The sequence below is a fragment of the Struthio camelus genome, chromosome 3, assembly GCF_040807025.1.
Source record: "Struthio camelus isolate bStrCam1 chromosome 3, bStrCam1.hap1, whole genome shotgun sequence".
Taxonomy (NCBI): domain Eukaryota; kingdom Metazoa; phylum Chordata; class Aves; order Struthioniformes; family Struthionidae; genus Struthio; species Struthio camelus.
This window is the reverse complement of record NC_090944.1, coordinates 71,185,642-71,209,983: the sequence shown is the minus strand read 5'-3', so window position 1 is coordinate 71,209,983 and position 24,342 is coordinate 71,185,642. Positions and strand designations below refer to the sequence as shown.

The following is a 24,342-nucleotide window of genomic DNA, read 5'->3' as shown; positions in this document are numbered from 1 at the left end:
CTCACGCAGCCCAGGATGCTGCGGGCCTCCTTGGCCGCCAGAGCACGCGCGCTCAGCAGATTAAACAGCTCCTTTCCTACGACATCGTCACGTCTGGAGCCAGTAAGCGCAGAGACACCGCTGGGGCACAGGCTTGGCGGACAGCACTTTACCGGCTGCGCGCCGCCCGCCCTCCGGCGGGAGCGACCACCCCTCAGCACTCCCGGAGCCGGCCGGGCCGGAGCCACCCGCGCCCCCAGAGCCGAGCCCCCAGCCCGCCGCCCCTCTCGGGAGACGCGGCCGTTGGCGCGGCGCGGGGCGGGGCGCGGCGGGCAGGCGTGGGGGGGCGGCACCCGCTCCGGCGATTGAGCGGCGCCTCAGCCAATGACGGCGAGGGCTCCGCCGTGGCGGCGCGCGGAGCCGGCCAGGGGCTCGGGGCGGGGCCTGGCGCGGAGGAGCGGCGGTTGGACGGCGCCGCAGCGGCCGCCGAGGCGGAGCGCGGAGGCCGGCGGCCGGGCGGGGCGAGGGCCGGGCCGGGCCGGCCGGGGCGGGGCCCCTCCCGGGCTGGGCTGGCGGCTCCGGTCGGGGAACTTCAATTTCGGATGTGACCGCGAGCGGCGGCGGCGGGCCGGACGCGAGGCGGCGGGCGGGCTGACAGGTAGAGCCGGGACGGCGGAGGGCGCCGCCGGGGGAGCGTTGCCCGGAGCGACGCCTCCCGCCGGCGATGGGGAGCGGGGGGCGGCAGCGTTGGGGGACGCCGGGCAGCGGGGTTGGCCGTGCGCCGGGGGGGGCCGCTTTGCCCCGGGCCAGTAGGTGCCTCCCCCTCTCCGCCCCGGCGCGGCTCCGTCCGCCCGGGCAGCTGCCCCCTCCCGCCCGAGCGGCTGCGGGGCGAGCAGCGGCTGGCGGGAGGTTGGGGGGCGGCGGCAGAGCCGGGGCCGGTGCGCGGCCGTGGGAGGAGCGGGGACGGCAGGGGGCGGCAGCGGCCCCGAGGAAGCGTGTACGGAGTCGCGGCCGGGGAAATCCGCTCCCCGCCGGCGGCGGCGAGGCGGGCGGGAGGTGCTCGTCCTGCGGGGTCCGCCGACCCTCTCCTGGCGCGGGGGAGTCGCGCTCCCCCTCCCCTCCCCGCCGCCCGTGGGGCCCGGGAGCTGGGCGCTCACTTTCAAACTTCCCTCGCGGGGCCGCGGGGGGGTGGGGGGGGGGAGGCAGCGCCCGCTGTCGGCGCGGGGCGGCCGGGCCAGGGCGGGCCGCGGCGGGGGCTGCGCCCCGCGGAACTGCGCGCCGCCGCCCGCCCGCCCGCCCGGGGGACATGCTTCTGGCGTCGCGCTCCTCCTGCATCTGCGGCGTTTTTTGGGTCTCCCATTTCCTGGTCTGAGTCGGTGAGGCAAAGGACAGACTTTTTTTCTTTTTCCCAAGAAAACTGGGCAGATTCTTGTGAGTCACTTTGCCACACAATAGCTAAGCGGCTGTAGCCTGTGCCCATAGTGTGGATACGGGGGGAGGAAGAGAAGAATTCGGGCTTTTTTTCTTTGTTGGGTTTCTTTTTCCCTGGACCACCACTCTTCACTTTCATAGCTTCACTCTGTTCATATCTTGGACTTCTTCTTTCTTTCAGTTGTAAGCTAACAGCTACAGAAGAATGAGCCTAACTGGGACCTGCACTGAAGCTGGTTTTCAGTAATTCTGTAGGGGATGAAATTGAGGAAGATTGTACATTCCTCACTTTTTTCCTTTCTCTTCAGAATTTAAAAAAAAAAAAAGGGTAGAATCCTGTTGTATGTTCTTTATATGCTCTTTTATGAAGTAGTCTGCCTTTCAAGATGTGATGACTTGGCCTCTGGATGAACATTATACATAAGCTCTTTAAACAAATTGAGATGTTATTTATAAATTTGAGTGTGAGTCCAAAGTTCTTTTCCTATTATTGTTCTCTTGTAGGGCTTTGATTACAGTACTGCAAAGTCTGAACACTCTCAGAACAGCTATAAACACTGGTACATATTTTAATGCAGCATTTTTCCACAGATGAAGATCCCACTGGGTTGAAGTTAATCCCTCTTGAAGTTAATAGTATTGTGCATGCATGTGTATGACTAGAAGGGGCTTAAAGGAGGTTACTTTATAAATCATCTCTGACTGACATAAAAGGATTTGGTTTTGGTTTTTCTCATCTTAGTGATTATAATTTCCAGAAACAGCTTCTGAATTGAAAGCACTGGGAATAGCCAACTAGGGAGTAAACTTAGGTTAAGATGCTTTGATAGTGGTAATGGATAGCAAACAGTTTAATTGGGATGGTTTTTCTTCTTGTAAAACTGTCGTAAGACCCATTTTTAATTAAAAACATGTAATTTATAGCTTTACTTGTCAGTGACATATAGTACTTCACTCAGCTTTACTACCTCATTTTCCTTTTTGCTAGCGTGTGTGCTACCAGAGTGTTAGAAAAAATGCTACAAGCACAGAACTCTGCAAACTTAGCCTTCGGCAGATTCTAATGAACTTGCATGTTTCCAGACTTGGAGCTTTTGAGATGACAAATTACTTCTTTAATAGGATATATATAAAAAACAAAGGTACATCCTTTGGCATGATGCTTTTAAGTCTCAAAGAGCAGAGATAAATTCAGTCCTTATACTAACCTATAGAGGCAGCCAGTTATAGAAAAGCCCCTGCTCAGAGCCTGTTTTGTGCCACCCTGTGTTACTTAGTAATGGCCTGAAAGGGTATTTGGCTGAAGCGTTCTGCTTCAATTGCTGCTCTCATCCTTTCCAACAACGTTCCATTTCTGCTTGCCATGCTGCTTTCTATCTGGTGTTACCCTTAACAGTTATAAGTTGAGCTGTTCTCTCTTGCTGGAATTTCAGCTTTCTGCTGTGCTTGATCTCACTCTTTGGGCTCAGAACATGACCTTTCCTTCCTGGTTTTTGGAGGTTATGGATCTCTGAGTTTATATCAACAGTATGTATCCATTGCAGGCAAGCTTGTTTTGTAACAAGCTCATTTAGAACACTGTAACCGAAACCTTCCAAACTATGCGTGTAATCATATTGAAAGTGGAAAAGAGGGAGAGGTCAAGCTTCTTAACAGCCTGGGATGCGTGGAATAGGCTTATGGGTCTCCTTACTTTGGAATATATACCTTCTGTTCCATCTCTGATTTGATAATGTCTCCAGCAGTTCAGTCAGTTTGTTATTTCCACTTCCTCTTGTTACAATTTCGTAAGTAAGAGCGAATAAAGACAGCACTCTGAAGCTGGTCTGGCCTGTTGATATCTATTACTGGGGTTTCACAATGACACCACCATGAACTGAATTGTTCTGATTTAGAGTGGGTTGCCTGAAAAGTAATTGCGTTGCAGACTTCATTCAGTTGGTCTGAATCACTTAGTGAGGTTGGATATAGGCAAAACATGCATTTTTCATGTGTCCAACTCTCAAGGCATACATTTGAGGATGAAGAACATGAGTCGTACACAGAGGATGGGGGACTGTTCTGAGAAGTAGAGACACTGAAAGGAGGGGTTGTGGGTTATAATTAAATAATCACTTGAACATATTTTCTGTAGATCGTTGGTCAAAAAATCAAACTAGGAATACTAAACAGCGTATGAAAGATATGACAAGATAATATAATAGTCTTCCTGGTCTGTAGCTGTTAATTATGGGACTCCTTTTGGCATTCTATGTTCGTTTTTGGTATTGAGAACCTTAGAGAGATGATAGCAATAACTTCAAAGAATTTAGAGCTAAACGAACTCGGAGCTCTGTCTCAGTAGAAAAGATTGATCCGTGTAAGTATTAAAAAGGGAGGGGGCAACAAGAAAAGGAGGATAGTTGTACGTATAATGTGGAGGAAAATATACTAAAGGAAGGTATCAAGCTGTGAAAGTATTCAGTAGCTGGAAACAGAACTAAATAGTTAACAGTGTAATATTGTATATTATAGAAGTAACTATTACACTAATTATTGAGGGGAAAAAACAAATTTTGTACATAGTAGTTTAACTTTTATAAATATTAATACAGTAAGATGATTTACCAAAGGCTGCAATGTATTCCATGTTGTTAGATTTGTTGCTGGTGGGGGGGGGGGGGGTTAAACTAGATTGGATTTTTCCTGAAAAAGATGTACTGATTCAAATGACAGTTTTATTCTGAAACTGATCTGATCTTGGTATTTGGGGGAGAAGGTGGGTTTTCTTCATCCTGGGGAAGATTAACGCAGGAAAAGCACTGTTGGAAAACCACTCACTGTATGCTCACCCAGTTGGTGGACATAAAAGAGAGGATGGGATTTTGTGACTGAGGGAGGAGAATAGATTTGCCCCTTCTGTTGATAGGTGAAACATACCATGAAACTATGTTGCAGCCTGCATTGTAGAAGAAGTCAAACTGCATTATAAGAGGTTGCGTCTGGCTCTTTAAAGTCAAGGGGAATCTTTTCTTTCAATTTAAGGGAGTTAGACTTTAAAAAATGTGTATGACAATTTATTATAGAAGTGATAAATTAGTGGCTTTTCTATAGTATTTGGATGGGTGTTCACATTTAAAAATATTTCTCATTTAAATATAGTTCAATTTCACTTTTCTGTTTTTTCCTAAATCACTTGGTTGGTAGTGCTGATGGTTGGTATAATTTGAATACAAATTTAATTCCAGGTTTTCTTATAGGTAAAGAAGATAGTGTGCTGCTATCCAGTTGTGATAGCTGATCTCGTTTTACCAGTCTTCAAGACTTTTATCGGAGTTAAAGGTAACTTGTGATTTTTGTTTTAATACCAGAAGATGCACTGTAGGAATTTACTAAGTACGATAAGTTCTGTGTTCTGTTTCAGCTTCTAATAAATATTTTTGCTGTTAAACTGTGTAAATTTATCATATTAACTTTGCAATTCTGCAGTATTGCACAGGAAAGACTTAGTGATATAGTAAGTGTTATGGTTTTTAGTAAATGCTTAAATTATTAATAAAAATGTTCATGGTATGATTGCTATGTGAAGTCACTCTACCAGTGACTTATTTCTTCTGCAGAATTCACTGTGTCTTTGGGTTGTAGCCCATGTGAAAGCTGTAGCAAGAGAATATGGATTAATTATTGTTGGGTAATGCAACAATAGCCATTCTGCTTGTTTAGTGAAATGTGAAAAGCATGTTCTATGTGTCATATGAGATTAGAGTTGCAAGTAATGCAAATGGCAAATCTCAGTAAGAATATGGACTTGTTTATTTTACAAGATTAAAAAAAATGTTTCAATTGCAGTAGTGGCTGATATTTTTAGTAGTGCAATGCAAAATACTGCATTACAGCATCTCCTCAAGTGCTGTTATCTGCCCGACAAGCTATATAGGCATTGCTGACAAAAATGCTTAGCATTTTCTAATTTCAATTTACAACTCACGACTTGATCTCTGCTTATTATATTCTTTATGTAGTTCTTTGTATCTAATATACTACTTCCTAAAGTTTTTTTGGACAATAAGGGAAACAGAAACAAAATCACAACAAATCTGTGCAGTTGGTATGTGAAACTTACTCTAACAACACCCCCGGCCTCTAAATCCTGTTTCCCTTCCCAAATAATTCTCTTTACCTTATTGTCTTCTACGCCCATGGACCTTGTTTTTTTTTTTCTAGCTCTGGAAGGAAACTGGGGGTGGATCTTTTCTTATTCTTATGAGAGTAGAAGTCTCAAATCTAGGTGACTTTTAAATTCTCCTTTCCAAGGCCTCACAAGATGCTTGCCCTTTTTTCTGCACATCACAGAACTTCCTTCAGTGGTGGCATGATGTTTGGAGACTGGACTGAAGTATGAGTTGCTCAGAAGGCCTGACTTCCATTGAGTTGGCCCCTTTCATAGATACTTCCCTTGTCTTTAATTCTCTCTGCTGTTATTAAGTGATAACAGCCTGTGTGCTCTGTAATGCTGTTGTTAGAAGAAGCACAAGAGGGTTAGCTAAGGACAGTTTAAAGGGGACTATGAGTTGCCTTGCGGCTCTAGCTTTGATTCTTCTCTTTTGCCTCTAATGTCATCTATTCAGCTTTCTGTTTGCAAAGCACTAGTTCTAGAGAAACATTCTGTAGGAAAAAGATGTCCAGTTACCAGAACATAAAAATAGACTCTTAAAAGAGAGGTTTGGATTTTGAAAGATCGGTTTCAGCTTAGGCTACTTGCACTGATGACAAAGCAGAGTTTAACCAAATATTTATTACTGAAATTACTCTGTAATTAGTAGTGTTGTACAGCTAAATGTAACACCAAATTTTACTGTGAATTACTGCTATCCCATTACTGTGGCTTGAGAAGTATAGAGTACAACTGTGGTATTCTTTTTAGTGGCCTGGATAAGAATTTGACAACAACATTTTTAAGAACATAGTTTTTGTATTTTTAATAGCATTCTTTAGTGTATATTTAAAATACGTGATGTGATCTCTTACCGCAATGGAAAATTAAAATAGCCTTTTCAAATCTGACGTACTCTTGTTATCCTGTGTTTGGGATTTAAAATATATATATTTTTATTACAAGCTTTGAATTGGTAATAGGCAGACCTTTAACTTCTGACTGTTTTAACTCAGCGTGTTTCCTACTACTTCAGGAAAAACAAAGCAAAATTAAAATTTGATTATAAAAATAGGTACTTGGGTTTCACATTTATTCAAATAATAGTTGTTACTTCCAATTACTCACAAGAGCAAGAATTCTTTAGTAAACATTTTAGGATATACTGAGTACACCCTACAGATATGAAAAACGCAACATAAGCTCTTTTGAATTTATTTAAGTTTTGGATCTGAAAACTCTTCTTCAATTTCCAGTGCAGTATTTTGGACTTTGTAGACACTATTTGTAAATTAATCACACTCTTTGCTGTTTCCTAGGTTGAAAGAAGCTTATTTTTGTCTTTTTATCACCTGTTCTCTGTCCCTCTTTTGAAGTTGTACTTAAAATAGATCTGTATCTGCTGTTGTTGCATTGATGATCGATTTAAAAATAAATAAATAAATAAATAAAGGTGCCAAGTAATAGGCCTGCTTATTAATCTTCTCTGAGAGGACTTGATCCTTTTTGTTGCATAGCTTTTTTGAGTCCTTTTTCTGGTAGGATGCTGTATTACTGGACCATGCATATGTAGCAAACCCAACATCTATAAAAGAAACACAAGAAATGTGTTATAAGAAGCTTTGTCAGTGCTTAGTATTAAGGCTACTTTGTCCCCTCTCTAGGCAACACCTATGTGTTGCAGTAATCTTTGGCAAGACATTAGCAACATGGTGATCTGATGCAGCTGTTCTGATCAAACCTAGGATTAATACAAATCAGTGCTAGTAGTCTTTCTCTACGACCCAAATTGGAAATGGTTTAGCATTAAACCTATCTTACACCTCTAATTCTCTCACAGCTCTCATCTTAATTAACTTATGACTTTGGATATTTGAACTCATTTCACTGTATGCTTTCTCTTTTCTTTGTGTGGTAGAGGGTGTGTCTTACAGAAAGTAATTAATTTTTTTAGAAGTGGTTGGGATTGATGAGCTTGCAGATATTTTTTTCCCCGTCTTGAATATGGGGTTTGCTTACAACGTAACATTACATGCTTTTTATAAAATGTGGCTTCTATGTATCTTTTAGCCCTTGTGTTCACAGCTCATAATTTTTAGCTGTGATTTTAAGGTTTTGTTTTCATTATCTTTACTTGCATTCTAAGGCAATACCTGCCATGAAGAAGGTTGAGTTACCATAGGATTCCCCAGTTGTGAGGTCTGCATGGCATATGCCATGCATAGCAGTGTTATAATTTCAGAATGGGATCAGATGAAAACAGTTGTTATTGGCTGAACGTTGTGGTCACTGTCATGAGCCCTAGTTTCCTGGCATCAAACATCGTATATCCGTAAACAAATGGTTGAATATTGTGGGAATATTAATTTAGCTGACAAAGTTTTTTTTTTTGTTTGTTTTTAAATAAGTATGTTGCAGTTTAGATGTAAAGATGAAATAATTAGAATCTGGAATGGAAGGTAAAATTAACCTGTTCTTTTATTTGTGAATGGTGTTTGATTTGCTTTCAAAGGGTTGAAGATTGAAAATGCCATTGAAAATGCCTGGATCCTTTCTGTTCAAAGGTTCGCATGGATATTTTAACTTTCTTCATTTAAAAAGAAGTCATTTTTTTTTCCTCTGACTTAAATATACTTGGCAAATAATTTTTTGTTAAAGTTTTAAGACTCCATTTATGAATTTACCTTAAAAAGACATTTCCACAATTGTTACAAGTTCGCAAGTTCTAAGCGTGTTTTTATGTTGTACCATTCCCAAGATAAACAATGGCCTAGAATGCTTTCTAGAAGAATCAGTATACAAGCAGTTAATTTAACTGGACAACACACAACAAATAGAGGCATTCAGTGAATATTTTCTGGCTTTTGGTTCTGTCAAAAAAGTAAAAACATAGGCCGTTCTTCCAGAAGAATGCTTTATTCCTGTGGCTGGTTCATTGATTTTGCTGACTGAAGCTTTGTTTCAGATATCTCGGGCAGTATATTCATAGGTGTCTCTTTATAAACTGATCATGTAGTTGTAAAGGCAAGTCAAGTTAAAGGAAAACAATTTATTCATATTTTCAAAGATCCTATTCAAGATAACGTTATTCTTTGCAAAAAAAAAAACAAAAACAAAAAAAAATTTTAACCAAAGCTAAGGATGAACCCAGAGCACAGTAGAGTTAAACTATTGTTAGAGCTGTTCCTAATTACTAGTTTCCAAGATACATTGTTCTTGAAGAGCACTTTTAAATTTTGAGTTATGTTTCAAGGCTCAAGGTTTCAGGAAGTTCTCGGTGTTTCAGAGAAATTTTAGTGGAAGAAACCATCTAGATGTAGAGGAGACCCTACCCTGTAGTTTGGTGTGAAAACAAACCTAACAAAAATAAGTTGATAGTGTCTTTCATGGGTCACCATTAAGAGAGGTGGATAACTAATATACTTAAGAACTTAAAGTAGCTAGCTGATATGAAATTGCCATTGGTAAAAACTTTATATAGAAGATATAAGAAGTTTTATACAAATATTTTCTTCATATATTCACATTGGGGGTGAAATCTTTGCTCTGACCGCACTCCTCTGGCATTAGACTGAGTTTTTGGTGATCACCTGATTAACTGCCACTTCAAGGTGAAATTATTGTACTTTGAGTAATGATGAAAATCAGAGCAGAGCTGCAGTACTCTGATTTTTTTGTATAGCAGCAATAATGCTTTTTTTTAAACTGAAGATAGGTTCTGTGTGTCAGAATTTGTACTGTGCAGTGTATATAAAGAAGCTATTCCAGTTTTTATAAGAGGGAAAGTGCTCTGAGTTTTTAAAAATCAGGAGCTAGTGCAAGTCGGTATTATAAAACATAATGATGTGGAATTTTTCAGTTCCTTCTAACTTTAGTAAAAACACTTTTTTCCTTCCTTTCCCTTAACAGGGTTTCATTACATTTTTTTGAGCGCTCTTTTTTATTGCAATCTACCCTTTGTGTTCGGAAGTTTTTGTTTTTTAATTAAATTTGTATCCATTTTGAATTAGATTTTACAGTTTCCTTTTTTCGGAAAACAGCTTCCAGTAGAACAGTTTTCTGAATTTCAGTGAAGTTAACTGATTTTTATGTGCAGTAAGGAGCTGAGCAGAAAATTAGTAGCACACTGAGCACTTAGAGCTTCTGTTAGAAGCATATCCTGCTTTATCAACCCTACTAGTTAGCCTGTTGCCTGGGGTTTCTGCAGCTTGTCAAATCTTGTTTATTCTTTCCTCACCCTCACTTCCTATATAAAATGAAATAAAGAAGATCCCTTTTGCTTGGAGAAACGAAGTTTATCTTGGGTATTGAGTTCTTCACTTGCTTTAGCCGAAGCTGCTATTCTCTAGCTAGCTTCAGTTTCTGCCTGTCACTGCGTGTTTGAGCCAGTCACTCATATAAGTGTGTGGGAATATGAGGGATAGCACTGTGTTGGGATGGCACTGGTTTACTGTCAGATGATGTTTAAATTCTTGAATAGATCTCATCTTGATTTGATAGAAAGGATCTTTATATACATATACATTGCAAGGGTATTTCATGCTAAATACGATCCTTAGATTACTCTGTTATGCAAATATGAGAATGTCTGATTTTATGCACTAATGTCTTTTTTTCCAGATGCTGCGAGTTACGGTATTCTCTGATAGTTTCAAAATGTACTTCGTATTTTAATACTTATGCAGAACTTCTTATTTAATTTTTTTGGTGTTGTAGAGGATTGAGTACTTTTCCTACGTGATAGAACAATGTTAGTTTGATTTCTGTATGGATACAGAGTTGAGGAAAGCTTGGTAGTAGGTAATTTTCCTGTAAAATGTAGGAGAGAAGAATCATAAAATGCAGCTTTGACATCTGTCAAAACAGAGCTTCATGAGTATTAAATATTATTACTAAAACAGCAAGATGCTGATGTAATGGGCATTCCACCTGTGTCTTTTTTTTTAGTTGTTTGTTTACTGTTGTTACGAGCATTACTGGTGATCTTTTAAAAAAGATGACAAACCCTACTTTGCCATGAGATTTTTGCAGGATTAAAGTTATAATTATTTTCACTTCTCAGCAGCTTAGTTTAAAGCCAACATAAATTTAGTTTCTTTAAGCATATTTCTGCAGAACATTATTAGTCTGAAATGATATGCAATCAATTAAAATTGATTGAGGCTGAGTATCTTTAGTCTGTGTGTGGAGGTTATGTAGGAAGTCTTTAAGTAACTGAAGTCAGGCTTTCATCTTCAACAGGTGTCATGGCTCTTTTGTTTGTTTTTTGTTTTCCCCTCCCACACACCTTCTGGTTTATCCTGTAAAGCTGTGATTCCCTTTATTTTCCAAGATCCAAGCTCTGTATAACCATTTCTTCACCACCTCTTTCTTTCTTCTGCTGTTCGCCTGCCTTTTTCATTTCTCCTGTTGAATTAACTCTTAAGTAAATGTTGTTATTGTTTGAGAAGTCTTGGACTATTAAAGGCTCGAAGATGGTTTTTGGACTGCTACTCGTAGTTAAGAGGTATCATATATGTAATGGGTTGAATGTGGTCTGATGGTGATATGCTGCAAAAGTGTGCATAACTCTTATGTCTCCTGTGAGCAGTAAAATGTTACCTGATCCACAGATGGGATTTTTAAATGCTACGCTACTCAAGTATGAAAGGTTTCTTATTGCTTTATATAAAAATAATCACGTTCAGGGCTTTAACTGAAATTGTAGAAACCACCCAGAATTCTTTGTTAAAAAATAGCAACATAACTAGTGTTGCAAATGTAAAGTAGTCCTTATATCAAAAGGACTACAATTTCTCTTGCAACATCAGACTAAGCTGATGTTGTCCTTCCCAGCACTTCTAACCTGTTGCTTTGGAAACGGTTCTTGTTCCTTTTACCTTGCTAGGCTAAAGGGAGATGCCTTGTTATCTCTTGTGGTATATCCTCCCTTTGCATGAAAAACATTTCAATTTACTGACGTGTCTCTGTGCTTGAAAGCACTGCCGTAGTCTACCTTTACTTCTCAAGAGTATGTGATTGTTCACATGACAAAACTGTTTTTCGTGATACCTTGAAGGGCTGTTAATTCTGCAGAGAACTAAAGTACTCTGCTAGAAGTTCTCAGCAATTCAGTGCTTTTAGGTAAAGGAGTACTATATTTAGTTTTCTAGTTTGATCTGCTGACTTGGTTGTAGTTACTTTTTTGAAGCACTTTGCTGTTTTGCTATTAGTGTTTAAAACACACTTGCAAATTTTAGTGTTGAAGTCTTGAGGAACTAACCAGAAAGATCAAACTGATCTTAAAATTCTTAGCTTGTCACTGCGTAAGAAGGGATAGCAAGAGAAAAGTCGCTAATGCATGTGTAGAGCGTACTCGGGCACAAGTGCCTAAGGCTTTGACCTCCTTCTTGACTAGCCTTCTTGACCTCCTTCTGACTAGCCTCTTGACTAGCCTTCCTTTCTGTTTGGGGTGCTAAAGAGGGCCTAACTCTGAAGAAGGGAACTAAGAGAAAAGGAGGAATCTAAAGTCATAACGAACTCCAGTCTCCATTTTTTTTTCCCAAACGTGATCATATACGCTCTATTCTCTTTCCTGCTGCCTGGTACCCTGTTTGGATAAGGTATACTTGTTCCAGGGCATGGAAATATGCTGCTAATCTTTCTACAGCTAGCAGGCTTTGCGACTGTATACCTAGCATCATTGTAGGAATGGTGATATTCAAAGGTCTGACCAGCAGATAGTTCTTGAATAGTGTGAAGTAGAAAAAAGAAGTTATGAGAAGTAAAAGGGCTTGCAATTTGACATAATGCAAAGACACTGCGTTATTGTGGTTTTGTGCTCACAAGATATTTGAGTCAACATAGGAATGTATGATCAATAAGATGCTGATTTGTTTCCTGTAGGCAGTTTTATTTCCTCTTTTTACATAGGCAATTTTAACTGTTAAACATTTAACTCCATCTGTAAAGCTAAAATAATTGTAGAACGTCTTCACTCACAGTTGTTGCTGTTGACTTAAATTTGAAGAATGTATAAGAAATACAGCAGTACTAACTCACAGAACTGATCTCTTCCTCCTCTGCTTATGGTAGACTGCCATTTCTTCCAGTAATATCATATTTTTAAACTGTGTGACTTGTCAGTTGAAAAAATTATAGCATCAAAATGATTAGTTATAGTAATTTATTGAAACCGTTACCAGGAATTCATACCAGGGAGGGTTTTGAAATATAGCAGTTGATAAGCAGGTGGAAAATATCATGTTTTATTTATTTTAGCAAGACTTTTTTTCTGGGGGGGGGGGGGGGGTCGTCCTCCCACCCCTCAAACCAAGTGCAAATGTGTGTTAGAGAATATTTCCTCATATGAAAAGCTAGGTATAAACTTCTGAAAGCTTATAAGTTTTAAGCCCTTTAAATCACTCTTTTTAAGTGACTTTTTTTCTGTGGTTTTATGCAGACTCTATCTGTTTTGTTCTGTAGCTTATCTAAGTATTAAGAAAGTGTCATTAAAAGATGAGGGATCTCCTGACCTTTCGGAAAAGGATGAGATGCCATTATGAGAGTTCTAAATCAGATCTGCTGAGTTCTTGTAATAAGATGCCAAAGATTCTTCACTTTTTCCCTTCCTCATACAGTGTCATGCGGATTACAACCTGATTTATACGGTATTTTCTTTCCTCTTCCTCCAAGTCAAGAAGCTGAATTAAGCAACTTAAATTCTACATAGGCTGCAAATAAACTTTCCTGAACTGCTGTATAATAGAAACTTCTAACATAAACTGCTGAAGAGGTATTTTCTCTTGAAGAACCAACTATGGAAGTTGGTACAGTGAGTCTCTCTTGAGAGAGACCAAAGTTCTTCATATATAATCTATGTCTGAATGTGTATCTGTATCTAAAATATCGCTGCAGCTTTAAAACTGTCTGTTATTGCTCAAACCACAAGCAGGTGAACTACCCAGCTGTGAGGAAAGGTAATTTCTTTGTTCAGGACATGACATACGCAGTGGGTATAACCTCTGCCTCCAGCCTAACAGGTCAGTATGCCCAGTAAACTAAACTGCAACAAAGTCTGTGTCCCTGTGACTGGGGTATTTCTAGTCTGAGGAATTGCTACTACCAAAATAACAGGATGACTATCTGTGAAGCCTTTGTGAATTAAGTTTGAATACATGCGAATACACTGTGACTATTTGACCAAAATTTAGAGTAGCTATTCATGAGATGAGAATTCTATTTACATCATCCTTTCTGCATTATCACTTGAAATACCTGCAGTAATCAGAGCTTTCCTTGCTTCTTGTTTTCATATGTTGGTCAACTAACCTATCCATGTGTTTCTCAGTGCAGAAGAGCTTGGATTAAGGGCACAAACTATGTAGTTTCCAAAAAAAAAAAAAAAAAAAAAAAGAGAAGGCAGAATTTGTCATGAAGGTCCTACAAGTTTGTCTAATATCGATTGAAATTGATTTATATTGTGAGATTTGGTTCTGCTAACTTCTTTTGAAAACTTTCTAAAGAAAGGAGTATTAGTGTGATAAAAGCAAGACAAGATTAGTATGCATCTTTAGGTAATTAGTTTTTCATGTATTTGAAATACTGCTTCCCTCTTGTTCTTTCACCTTTTTCTTCCCTTCCCTATCTGATTCCCTGCTTTACAATGTGGTAGTTCTGGAAGTAGTAGTATGGGAATATTAACATTTACATACATGAAACTAAGAAAAGAAGCTAAAATCCTTGTTCTGTCAGCATACTAACCATCCAGGTACCAGAATCAGCAAGTTCCTGAAGTTATGAGTTTCCTATTTATAGGCTTCTTTTAGCTAGCAATGACAAGTAAGTTATTGACTTTCTTGTAAACCTCCTCAGTATTCCCTTGAAAAGCACTTGTAAGCATCAGGAATACAAATATTTAAACTACGTCCTAATGAAAGATCTAGTGAAGCATGATTTTCTGTGACTGTCTTCCTTTATAATAGAATGCCAGCTTTCTTTCTGTCCCCCTGAAAAAGGTTTCTGTGCTGTCAGTTGCTTTCTTTCCTTTGTTTCTTTCCATTATGCCCTAGCTACCAAATATTACTAAGTAAGTGTGTATTTGGTCTAGCCTGTGATCAGGTGCTGACTGTAAAGCTAGTAAGCCAAAGAGAATGTGATTACTACTAGAGTAATACTAGAGACTTTTAACTGATTTGGATCTCTTTTCTGCCTATCTGCTTTCATGAAACTTGTAGGAATTGAGTATTACTGAGAGCTTTGAACCACTGCCAAATTCTGTTAAGACTGACTATTGAACTTAAATTATTAGGGAAAGGCAATATGATTACATGAACCTTTTTTCTATAGGAAACCAGGCAACAATACATATGCTTTGTTGCTGGAGTTCAAAATAGTCGTCTTCCTCTTATTGCTAAAACATCTGATGGTGGTCCATGTTTCTTGGTCTCCGTTTGATTTAGGTTATAAACTGATTTGAGGTAGGGATTCTAGTTTTGCTTTTGTGAAGTACTTGGCATCTGTGGTCATAGACAGGAATACCTTTATGTTCTTTCGTTACATATCTCTTTTTTTCTGTTTCTCTTGGAGAACAGATTTAGTAATTTTTATTTGTACCAGCAATCATAGAACCTCTGGAGATGGTCTAGGCCAACGCCCTGCTCAAAGCTGGGCTACATAGGGCAGGTTGCTGAGGACCTTGTCCAGTTGGGTTTTGAATGTCTCCAAGGATGGAGACTCCACAACCTCTCTGGGCAACCTGTTTCAATGCTCAGTCGTCCTCACAGTGAAAAAGTATTTTCTTACGTTGAGAAAGAATTTTGTGTTTCAGTTTCTGCATATTGTCACTGGCCACTACTGAGAAGAGCCTGGCTTTGTCTTTTTTAAACCCCCCTGCCCCCACCTCCAATCAGGTATTTGTACACATTGGTCAGATCCCCCCTCAGTCTTCTCTTCTCCAGGCTAAACAGTCCCAGTTCTCTCTCTCTCCCAGTTTGACATGCTGCAATCCCTTAGCTGTCTGAGTGGCCCTTCACTGGACTTACTTCCATGAGTCCGTGTCCCTCTCGTACTGAGGAGCCCTGAATTAAACAAATCTGTATAGTATGTTACGGGGTCATGATGCTGAAAAACATACAGTGAATCCATATGCATCTATTATGTATGGGAGAGGTTCCAGTGGTTTCCGTCTCTTAACGCTCTGTCACCTGTAGTCTGTGTACGTTTTGCTAATGATTACCTTGAAACTCCTAATAAGAACGTAGGATTGTATTTGGTTCTAAAGTCCAGCTCCCAGGCTTGTAGACTGTATTTCAGGTGGTAGTAATGGGGGTGGAAAGCTTATGATTGGGAGATAGAAAGCAATGTTTCCAATTTCAGTTGGAATTTCTGAATTACTTTAGCAGTTCTCCCCTGCCCCCACCCCAAAATCTTGAAACAAAAAGCAGAAGAAAGTGGGGGAAAATGGCTAGTACTTCTGTTGAAACTGAGTATTTGCAAACTGCCTTTTGCTGTCAGGGCAGCCTGGCTGCAATACAAACTCACTATGTGCATTGTTGACTTTTGTTCTAAAAGCGCTTCAGCTGTTCTGCTACATCCTCTTTAAGCTCCTAAGTTGACTCAGTTGAATGTGTCTTATTTAGCAACTCAAATATGTGACAACTTATCATGAGTAAAAGGTCTTACTTCCTCCTTTTTTGCAAATAGGAAAAGATATGTTAAGTAGCAGAAGGATGTAGCAAAGTAGGTAAAATACAGTCATGGTAGTTACTTTAGTAACACTTAAATCATTTGATGGGTGTCTTTCGGTATGTAGATTCAGCTCTGAGAGACCTAAGTGACAACTGATTCTCTGTTACTCTGGAAGCCTTAGTATTAGAAAAATCAAAATTTTATTAGATTTGTTTAGATTATTTTGGTGCAATATTTTAATACATACAATATTTTAATATTTTAATAATTTTAATCTCTATTTCCTTCTAAAACAAAAATCCAACACTTTGTGATTTCCGTTATCTTTTTCTTAGCATACTAGCTAAAGAGCCATCTGATGCCTGAATATCTTCACATTTGTTTTTCACCAAGACCTATGAAGTTATCCTTAGTTCTGCTGTAACAAGGACTCTTTTGAAATCCTAGCCTTGGTTTGGCTATTATCTTGCTAGTATTGCTCATAAGGCATTAATATTAATTGATTACCAGAACATTCTCACACTATAGTAATAAAGCAAACTATGAATTTGCTTTAGTGCTATAATGCTCTCTGCTATTTGGTTCCCTGACCCGTATGTTTTGCCCTTTTACTTACCCATTGCCTTTTTATGCATCAGAAACTATCCATTATTCTATATGCATCCCGTTCCAGTTTAATTAAAATTGCTGGCAAAGACGGGCTTCTAGAACTTCCCCTCTCATGAAGATTTTAACCAAATGCATGCCATGACTCAGGTACAAAACCCACAGTCTTTCACAGGTGTTCCCCAACTGCTTCAGACCAGGAAAAGCCTAGCAGCAGATTGCAAAGTAGTATGGGCTGGAGAACAACTGAGGCCATATCCACTAAATGAATCTAACTGTCAAACATTCTTTGAAGAATTTCATGAGTAGCAGGAGACAAAAATTCTATGATAGGTCCCAAAAACTGGTAAGTGGTGGCTGTCATCTGAATTGGCAAGAGAATATGGTATATGATTGATCAAATGCAGCTGAACATTCCATGCAGAGACTTAACTGAGCTGCTTCTAAGTGTGGAAGCAGTGCCCTTTCTTTCTTCCTGACCTTAAGTATGTGGGAAAGAAGACAGTTCCTAAGCAAGGGGAAAAGGAAATTGTCTCATATTTACTAATTCCTTTTCCTATCAGGAAGTATGCATCATGATTATATGCTTGGCAAGCAGGAGTACATAGTTTGGCACATACGTCTCTCTTTGTAGCTTTAACAGCCTGCCAACATTGCAGGCAACCCTAGCAGCAGTCTGTGTCCCAGACAGTTTTGATTATAAATTCCAGTGCATGCAGTAGGGGCGAAAGCTCTATGGGGATGGATGCTATCTGACCTCCTTGGCACATTGCACTTTCCTAGTGCACTAGGAAAAGAGAGGTTAAGGAGGAAAAGCAGAAGTGAAGGCAATGGTTACTTTGCTAGCAGACCCCTCTGCATCCTAGCTGAATGTCCTGTGAATATTTGTCGAACTTGGAGCATGTTCCAGGCTGGTTGTGACTGAACCAATGGTGTGCAATCTAATGGTATCTGAAACTTATTCTTTAAACCATTGTTTGAGTGCACCAACTGCCAGAAATACAAATAGCATCGCCCACACAAGCATGTAAGAAATTTTGTAGACAGTACCTGCTTGCTTGCCAAATGTGAAATCAATTGTTATTTTCCAGTTTTTTTTAGTATATGGTTAAACATTTTGTGAAGTTTCTCTGAGGTCAAACAGTGTTATGAACTTTAGTCCTCAGTCAATGATCACACATGTGGTGATGACTATGCCTTTTGACAGGAGGATGGCGTCCCCATGCACGCAAAACGGGCAAAAATACAATCAAACATAGTTACTTCTTCTGTTATGAGTTTGTATGATAATGACGAATGTGCTATTAAAATATGACTTACGTGTTTTAAACAAAATAAAACTTCCAAAGCATGAACAGATACGAATGAGTAGATGCACTTATATGGGAAAAGGTTCTGAGGGAAGGATTGGGTGTCCAACATCCCTTGGTTTTCAGGAGGAGATTGGTACCTGTTTTTTATGCATAGTTTTTCAAGAAATTGCAAATTGTTCAGATATTTAAACTGTGTTAAAATAAGGCTCTAGCTGTCTAGCTAACAGCTCTAAAGACAAGCTTATTTTACCTAAATTAAACTAATGTACTCAGGCAGCTGAAGTGTAACTTTAACATAGTATGAGTATTTTATGTAAACTTGTTGCTCTTCTAAATCATTTGAAAAGAGTAAAGTTCTGAAATTTTTACAAATACATTTCACTTACAAATACATTTTATTATGGTTCTGTGGAATTAGTGTGAAGAGTACCAGATTATGGAATCACATAAAAGTCTCTTTCAGAGTTCGTTCTTCAAGAAAATTTTCTTGTACATAAAGCATGCTTTAAAATGTGTATAACTTGCACCTTTAATATTAAAGGGAATAGATTAGATTTAAAGTTAATTTTGGGGAAACTGGAGACAAATGTATAAGGAACATTGCAATTAACTTCTCCATAAAGGCAGTTTACAGTCAAATAAGTTAAATACATATTCTCTTTTTGGTTAAAACACGGTTTTGAAGACAAATTTTAAAGCCAGTCAGTTCCCTCAAATATTCAGAAGTTCAGATTTTTGAATAGCATCTTTTTTTTTGTGAAACAGAAGATGTTCATACAATAGAGAAACAAGCTTTCATTTAAAATGAAGTGGGAACTTGTCTACCAATGGTGTTTTAAACTTCATATTAGCTATGTATTGTGTTATATTTTTCTGGCATGTGATTAATGTTACCATCTTCATATCTAGTTGTGTAAAATGGCTGACGTAACAAGATATTGGTACGCCTAGGTCAGATATATCGGATATCTGTTAGTCTGCAGTTTTGATCTCATATGTAGTTTAAGTTTGTAACAAGGACACCTGCAGCTACAGAGAGGAAAAGCTTTGGTTAGTGTGCACATCAATTCTTTTGACAAAAGGAAAGTTGTTTCGGATTAACAGAACAATGTGTTTGTTTCTCTTCAGGGGAGCTCTGAAGTGCTGCCAGTTGAAGGACTGTTGAAATAGCTGTATAGAATTCCCCATAGACCCAATTATATCTACCATATGCAAAGTGTTTAATATCTTACAAGACTCCGTGTTGAATATTACTTAGTCTTGAAGATAAAGGAGTGGCTCTTTTGAAGGGGTGCGGAGGACCTACTGTGAAGTCTAAAAGTTGAGTTCCTAACGTCACTGATATGTCTGTGCTACTTCCCAAAGACATTCAGCAGACCAGATTGTCTGTACAGAGTGCCAAGAAGTAGAGCCCCAAAGCCAGTATCACAGCTTGTAGGTTTGGTCTTTATCTCCAGGTGTTTCTCTTGAGCCGGGGATCCTGAATCTTATTCCTGAGGACTTGATATTTCACAAGCTGTTTTAGCCGTAGGCAAAGCAAAATAGGTTACTGTGATATGATTAAGGCAAGCAGCAGCATAGTCCCTTCTATTAAGCCGATGTTAATTAGCAGAAAAGGGAGGGGTGGTTTTTGCAGATTAAGTATCTATTGTCTTTATAGGATAAAAACAAATAGAAAGGTTTGGTTATTTGTTGTAATTACATTGGCAGCAGTCCTTGTTTAGGAAACTTCTGCCACTGCACATGCCTTTCCCTTCTTCCCCCTCACCATTCCAGCATACAAAACTGCTGCTTCATCTTTTTCTATACCTCCTACAAAGACAGAGATGCTACCCTTTTTTGCTTCAGCAAGCTGTTTAGGTGGCTTCTCTCCGTATGTGTAAATGGTTCATTTTGGACATCAGTCAGGGAGCCCCACACCTCTTGAGCCAAGATAGTAATAAATAATTACAGCCTTAATTGGTAGTATGTAACATCAGTCTTCTGTGTATGGACCTGATGTTCATTCGGTCATTACTTGTTAAGATTTAGTATGGTCAGGAGTGGATACAGTTGCTGTGCACTGCAATGAAAAATTGAATGAAAGAGAACTTTGTTTTTTGTCAGGGGTTTTGGCTGATAATAGGTTTCACTGGCCAGATACCATAGTTAAATAATTGCTATCCTACACCTATTTATTGGTTTGGAATGAAATGAAAAATATGTGTTAGTTTGCAAAAAGCTATTTTTGGTTCTTCCTAATTACTGTTGAAAATATTATTTTCTGCCTATGATATAATCGTCATGCTTAACTTTGCAAGCCTTCAGTGATGCCTTTTGTGTTTATGCATTTGAAGGCTAGAAATAATGTTTTACTTCTAATGGTGCACTTTTAAAGTATATGCAGATGTATTTTTTTTCTTTTTGTGTAGTTAGGAAATCATATAGTTACAGCTGTTTAGCTGAGCGCCAGTAGATTTGTATAGTCTTGCAATTAATTTTCCTTTTTAAAATACAACTAGATGATAAAATTGGATATCCCGTGCATCCAATAATTATTTTTAGATTAGACATAAATGTGCATGTTCCTTCACTTTTGACAAAGGAAATAGTCTTTCAATGCTGTACAAATTAGAAGTAACATAATGACCTTTGAAAGCTAAATACTTGTAAGCTAAAGCCTTAGAACAAAATTATATAGGCTTTCAAAGGAGATGATGGTATTCTGGGGTTTCAACACTTTCTCATCCTTCTTTGTATAATTAAAGATCTCTTTTAATTATTATTTAGACAAATATATTTAAGCTTACAACTAAGACACAATGTCACCCTAAACAGATTTTTTCAGCTCATGATCAGAAATCATTCTCCTTAAATTTCTGTGAGAATCTGGCAATGTTTTTTGATTATGAACAGAATTCTAGCAAGGCTAGAAGTAAAATGTATTTAGATGTTACAGTCCCTGGCTTTGTAGTTAGTTCTAGTTTCAGTAGCAGATTTAATAGTATTGAAATTTTAATGGTTTCCAGAGTTATTTGCTGAAATATCTGTACTCCTAATTAGGAAGGTGGAGAACCATAACGCTACCTTGTCCTAAAATTTGCTATGTGTAGTTTCTGAATTGTAAGGATTTCTGAATGGCAGAGCCCTTAACTGAGATCACTCTTTCTCATATTGCACTCCGTTCTAAGGTAATGAGGAAAAAAAAATGCTATTCTGCTTTGATTTTGAATCTGTTTTTTCTTAATCTTTGTCTGCACAGTGACCTTGCTGACTGCTAAAACACCACTTTCCAAACTGGCATGCAGTCGACATTTGCAGTCTTCTCACTTAATCCATACGAAGAAAGTCAATATCACATGTCATCTTCTGGATTTTGTTGTAAAATTCTTGACTCTAGCAGTAAACAGGATTTTTTTTTTTTCGTCATTTGTAAGAGGAGGATATCCTTTGAATCTAGAAGTAATTCCTAGGACATGACTATGCTAATCAAGGACAAAAGCTTTTAAGAATATAATGGTGGTTGGTGTTAGAATAGAAGGTTAAATAAGAAGTTTCTGAATTTTAGTTTACATTTGAGATCTTTTTAAGCTTGTTAAGTCACTTTTTTTTTAATCTTTGGTTTGCAATTCAGTTACAATCACTTTGGCTTACTCTGATTATTGTGTATGTTGTCATATAGTGAATCTTAGCATTAACTTTCTAGTAATCAGGCCTACTTTGATTGTGGGTTATAGTAGTGAGTTAGCTAGTTTGTAGGTGTTCAAGACTTTGGCCCAGCACATTTAGCTCACCTGTTATTTACTTGCAGAAACACAGCTGGGAGAGTCTAAAGAAGCAGGTGACTTGGTAGGAACAGATCTGTAGTGCCACTTGAAAGCTGTTCTTGTTATGTTACTTATACTCCTACAAACTGTCAGCTGTTAAAGGTAACATTTCTACAACAGGTTGCTATTGAGATGGTTTAGAAATACTTTGTAAGACCTTTTGTCTGTGAGAAACTCGTTCTCTGTAAGTGTAGTGAACGTTAATGGGGAGAGATTAAAGAAGCTGTAAGAACACTTCAGGTATCGTTTTCTGTCTTCCTTATGCTTGTCAAGAACTTGGATGCTTAAAACAGTATCTAGATGAAGTTGATGTTTTATGTACATCAGAGCTGCTAATAACTGAGAGAGACTGTGGAGAGAATAGTGGAGAATAGTCTTTAAACACTTAAGAGTGAACCTCCAACAGATCGAAGAGCAATATTGAAGGGAAAATGTAGATGTCATGCAATGGTTTTTAAAAATATACATACCTGAGTGCATAGAATGTAGGGAGCTCATGGCAGCAGTTTGGTTAAATTAAGATTAAATATAGCTGTAAATGGAGGGACAATTGTAAAGAGAATAAGGATGTGTGGTGCAGGCTTGTATAGTAATTCAGACTTTAATAAGGAAGAAAATCTCCTGAGGCACTTCAGGAGATTTTAGTGAAATAATTCACAATGAATTTTACTGTAGTTGGAAACAAACTCATTTCTTCTTGCTTTGTTTCAGTAGTAATATTAGGTTAGTTTTTCTAATGAAAGTAAAGTTCAGCTTCAATGCTTAGTTTAAAATAAACCACTGTGAAAGCTGATGGGGATGACTGTCGTAAAGTTTGCAAGAAAGCTAAGCTTTTTTGCTTTCTTTGTGTGGGTTTTTTTTTTTTTTTGTTTTGCCAAATGTTAGTTCATTCTCTACTCATATCAAACTTGACTTTGCCCCCAACACTAAGTCCCAAGATTATATGATTCCTTTTTGTGAATGAAGACAATCTTGGCTGTGGTTCCCTTAGTAATCATTTTTAAAGTTGTTTTTTTTTTTTTGCACAGGAGAAGCTCAAATTGCATAATTTCTTGATTCAGCAAAGATGAGTTTTCTTAATTACAGGTCTTATATAATTAAATTTTGTAAATAACATACTGTCTTTAGCACAGTTTGTTCAAATCATTTATATGCAAAAGAGAAATGATCACAGAATGGCCAAGGTTGGAAGGGACCTCTGGAGATCACGTAGTGCAACCCCCCTGATTGCCTTTGAGTGTGTGTTTGTTTTTATTTTTTTAATATACATATGCACCTACACACTTTTTTTTTAACTGGCTTTTGTCATGGAACTGATGTGTAGGAAGAGAAGCTGAGAAGGGCCTAAAATCTCAGCTTAAAACGAAGGTGAAAGTTTTTGGTGGACGTTCGGTGTTGTGCTTGCTGTTGGCACAGGACTGCTCGGATGGCTCAGAGTGCTGAGACTGCGCAAAGCTTCCTGCCTGCTCTTCTACCTGTGCATCTATCCCCATCCTGTACTATGCCTGCTTTCATTAATGGTAGTAGAGGACAAGTAACAGCATATCTTGGCATTAGCTCTCTGCTGCAAGGGACAGAGGAAAGCTAGAGGGAAGCTTACTTCTTAAGATATCCTTACCTTACCTTTGTTTCTGTTCCATAAAACTTGGCAGTTTCGTGGAACGTTGCCAAAGGTAGGAAATAGGAGCACAGGGGAACCAGGAGCGTGGTAGGAAGGCAGTAGGACAGGGTCACCGCACAGTGAGGTGGGGGAGGCCCTGGGGGCTCCTGAGTTGCCATCAGGGGAAGAAGGGTGGAACCAGGGGCTTGCACTGGCACTGTGGCAAAAAGTAATTGGAATAGAAAAAGTTAGTCTTATCCGTGCTGCTGAGATGCCTTGAATTTGCCCTGTTCTGCGCTAAACTTGTGAGTTGAATGGCTAGCAGTCTTCAACCCAGCTGCACAACTGGTATCTCTGAACAGAATGGACAGATCTTGAAAAATTAAATATCAGTTATGTTTAAAAGTCTTTGTGACTTGCTTGTAAAAATGCATTCATAGTAAATGATATGATGGATCTTTTCTGATGGCCTGATTTTCCTGTAAAACTTCCTTTTAATTCTTTGGAATATCAAGGCGCTAGAACTAGGAGAAAAGGAAGAAAGAATATTGTAAGACTTTAGTATTTCAGTAACATATGCACAGAACCTAAAGCGAAGTTAATCTGATAAATGTGGTTCCTGACCTTTGATACTGCTCTACCTTACTGCTGGAATCAGATACACTAGTCAAACCAGTAAATCCACTGTATAGAAAACAGCCATTCTGGAAAAGTCTTCCTTTAACAAATATTTTAGAAATAAATCAAGTAAGTAAATTTGTTAACTAACATGAAGTCTTTTTTTTTTTTTTTTTTGGCAAAGGTGGA

At 38.9% G+C, this 24,342-nt stretch overlaps 1 protein-coding gene across 25 annotated transcripts in view; it reads left to right on the top strand.

Moving 5' to 3' along the window:
- The first annotated feature begins 500 nt into the window (after nt 1–500).
- The window catches only part of EPB41L2 (erythrocyte membrane protein band 4.1 like 2), a 129,226-nt gene continuing 105,384 nt past the window's right edge, over nt 501–24,342 (top strand). For 14 of the 25 annotated variants that reach the window (XM_068938309.1, XM_068938308.1, XM_068938304.1 and 11 more), the window contains exons 1-2: nt 501–637; nt 4,650–4,731. The gene's annotated coding sequence lies outside the window, so the exon portion shown is untranslated. Of the gene's footprint in view, nt 638–1,210; nt 1,411–4,649; nt 4,732–24,342 lie in introns of those variants that run through there. The other 11 variants (XM_068938302.1, XM_068938300.1, XM_009688806.2 and 8 more) reach the window with 5 other exon arrangements.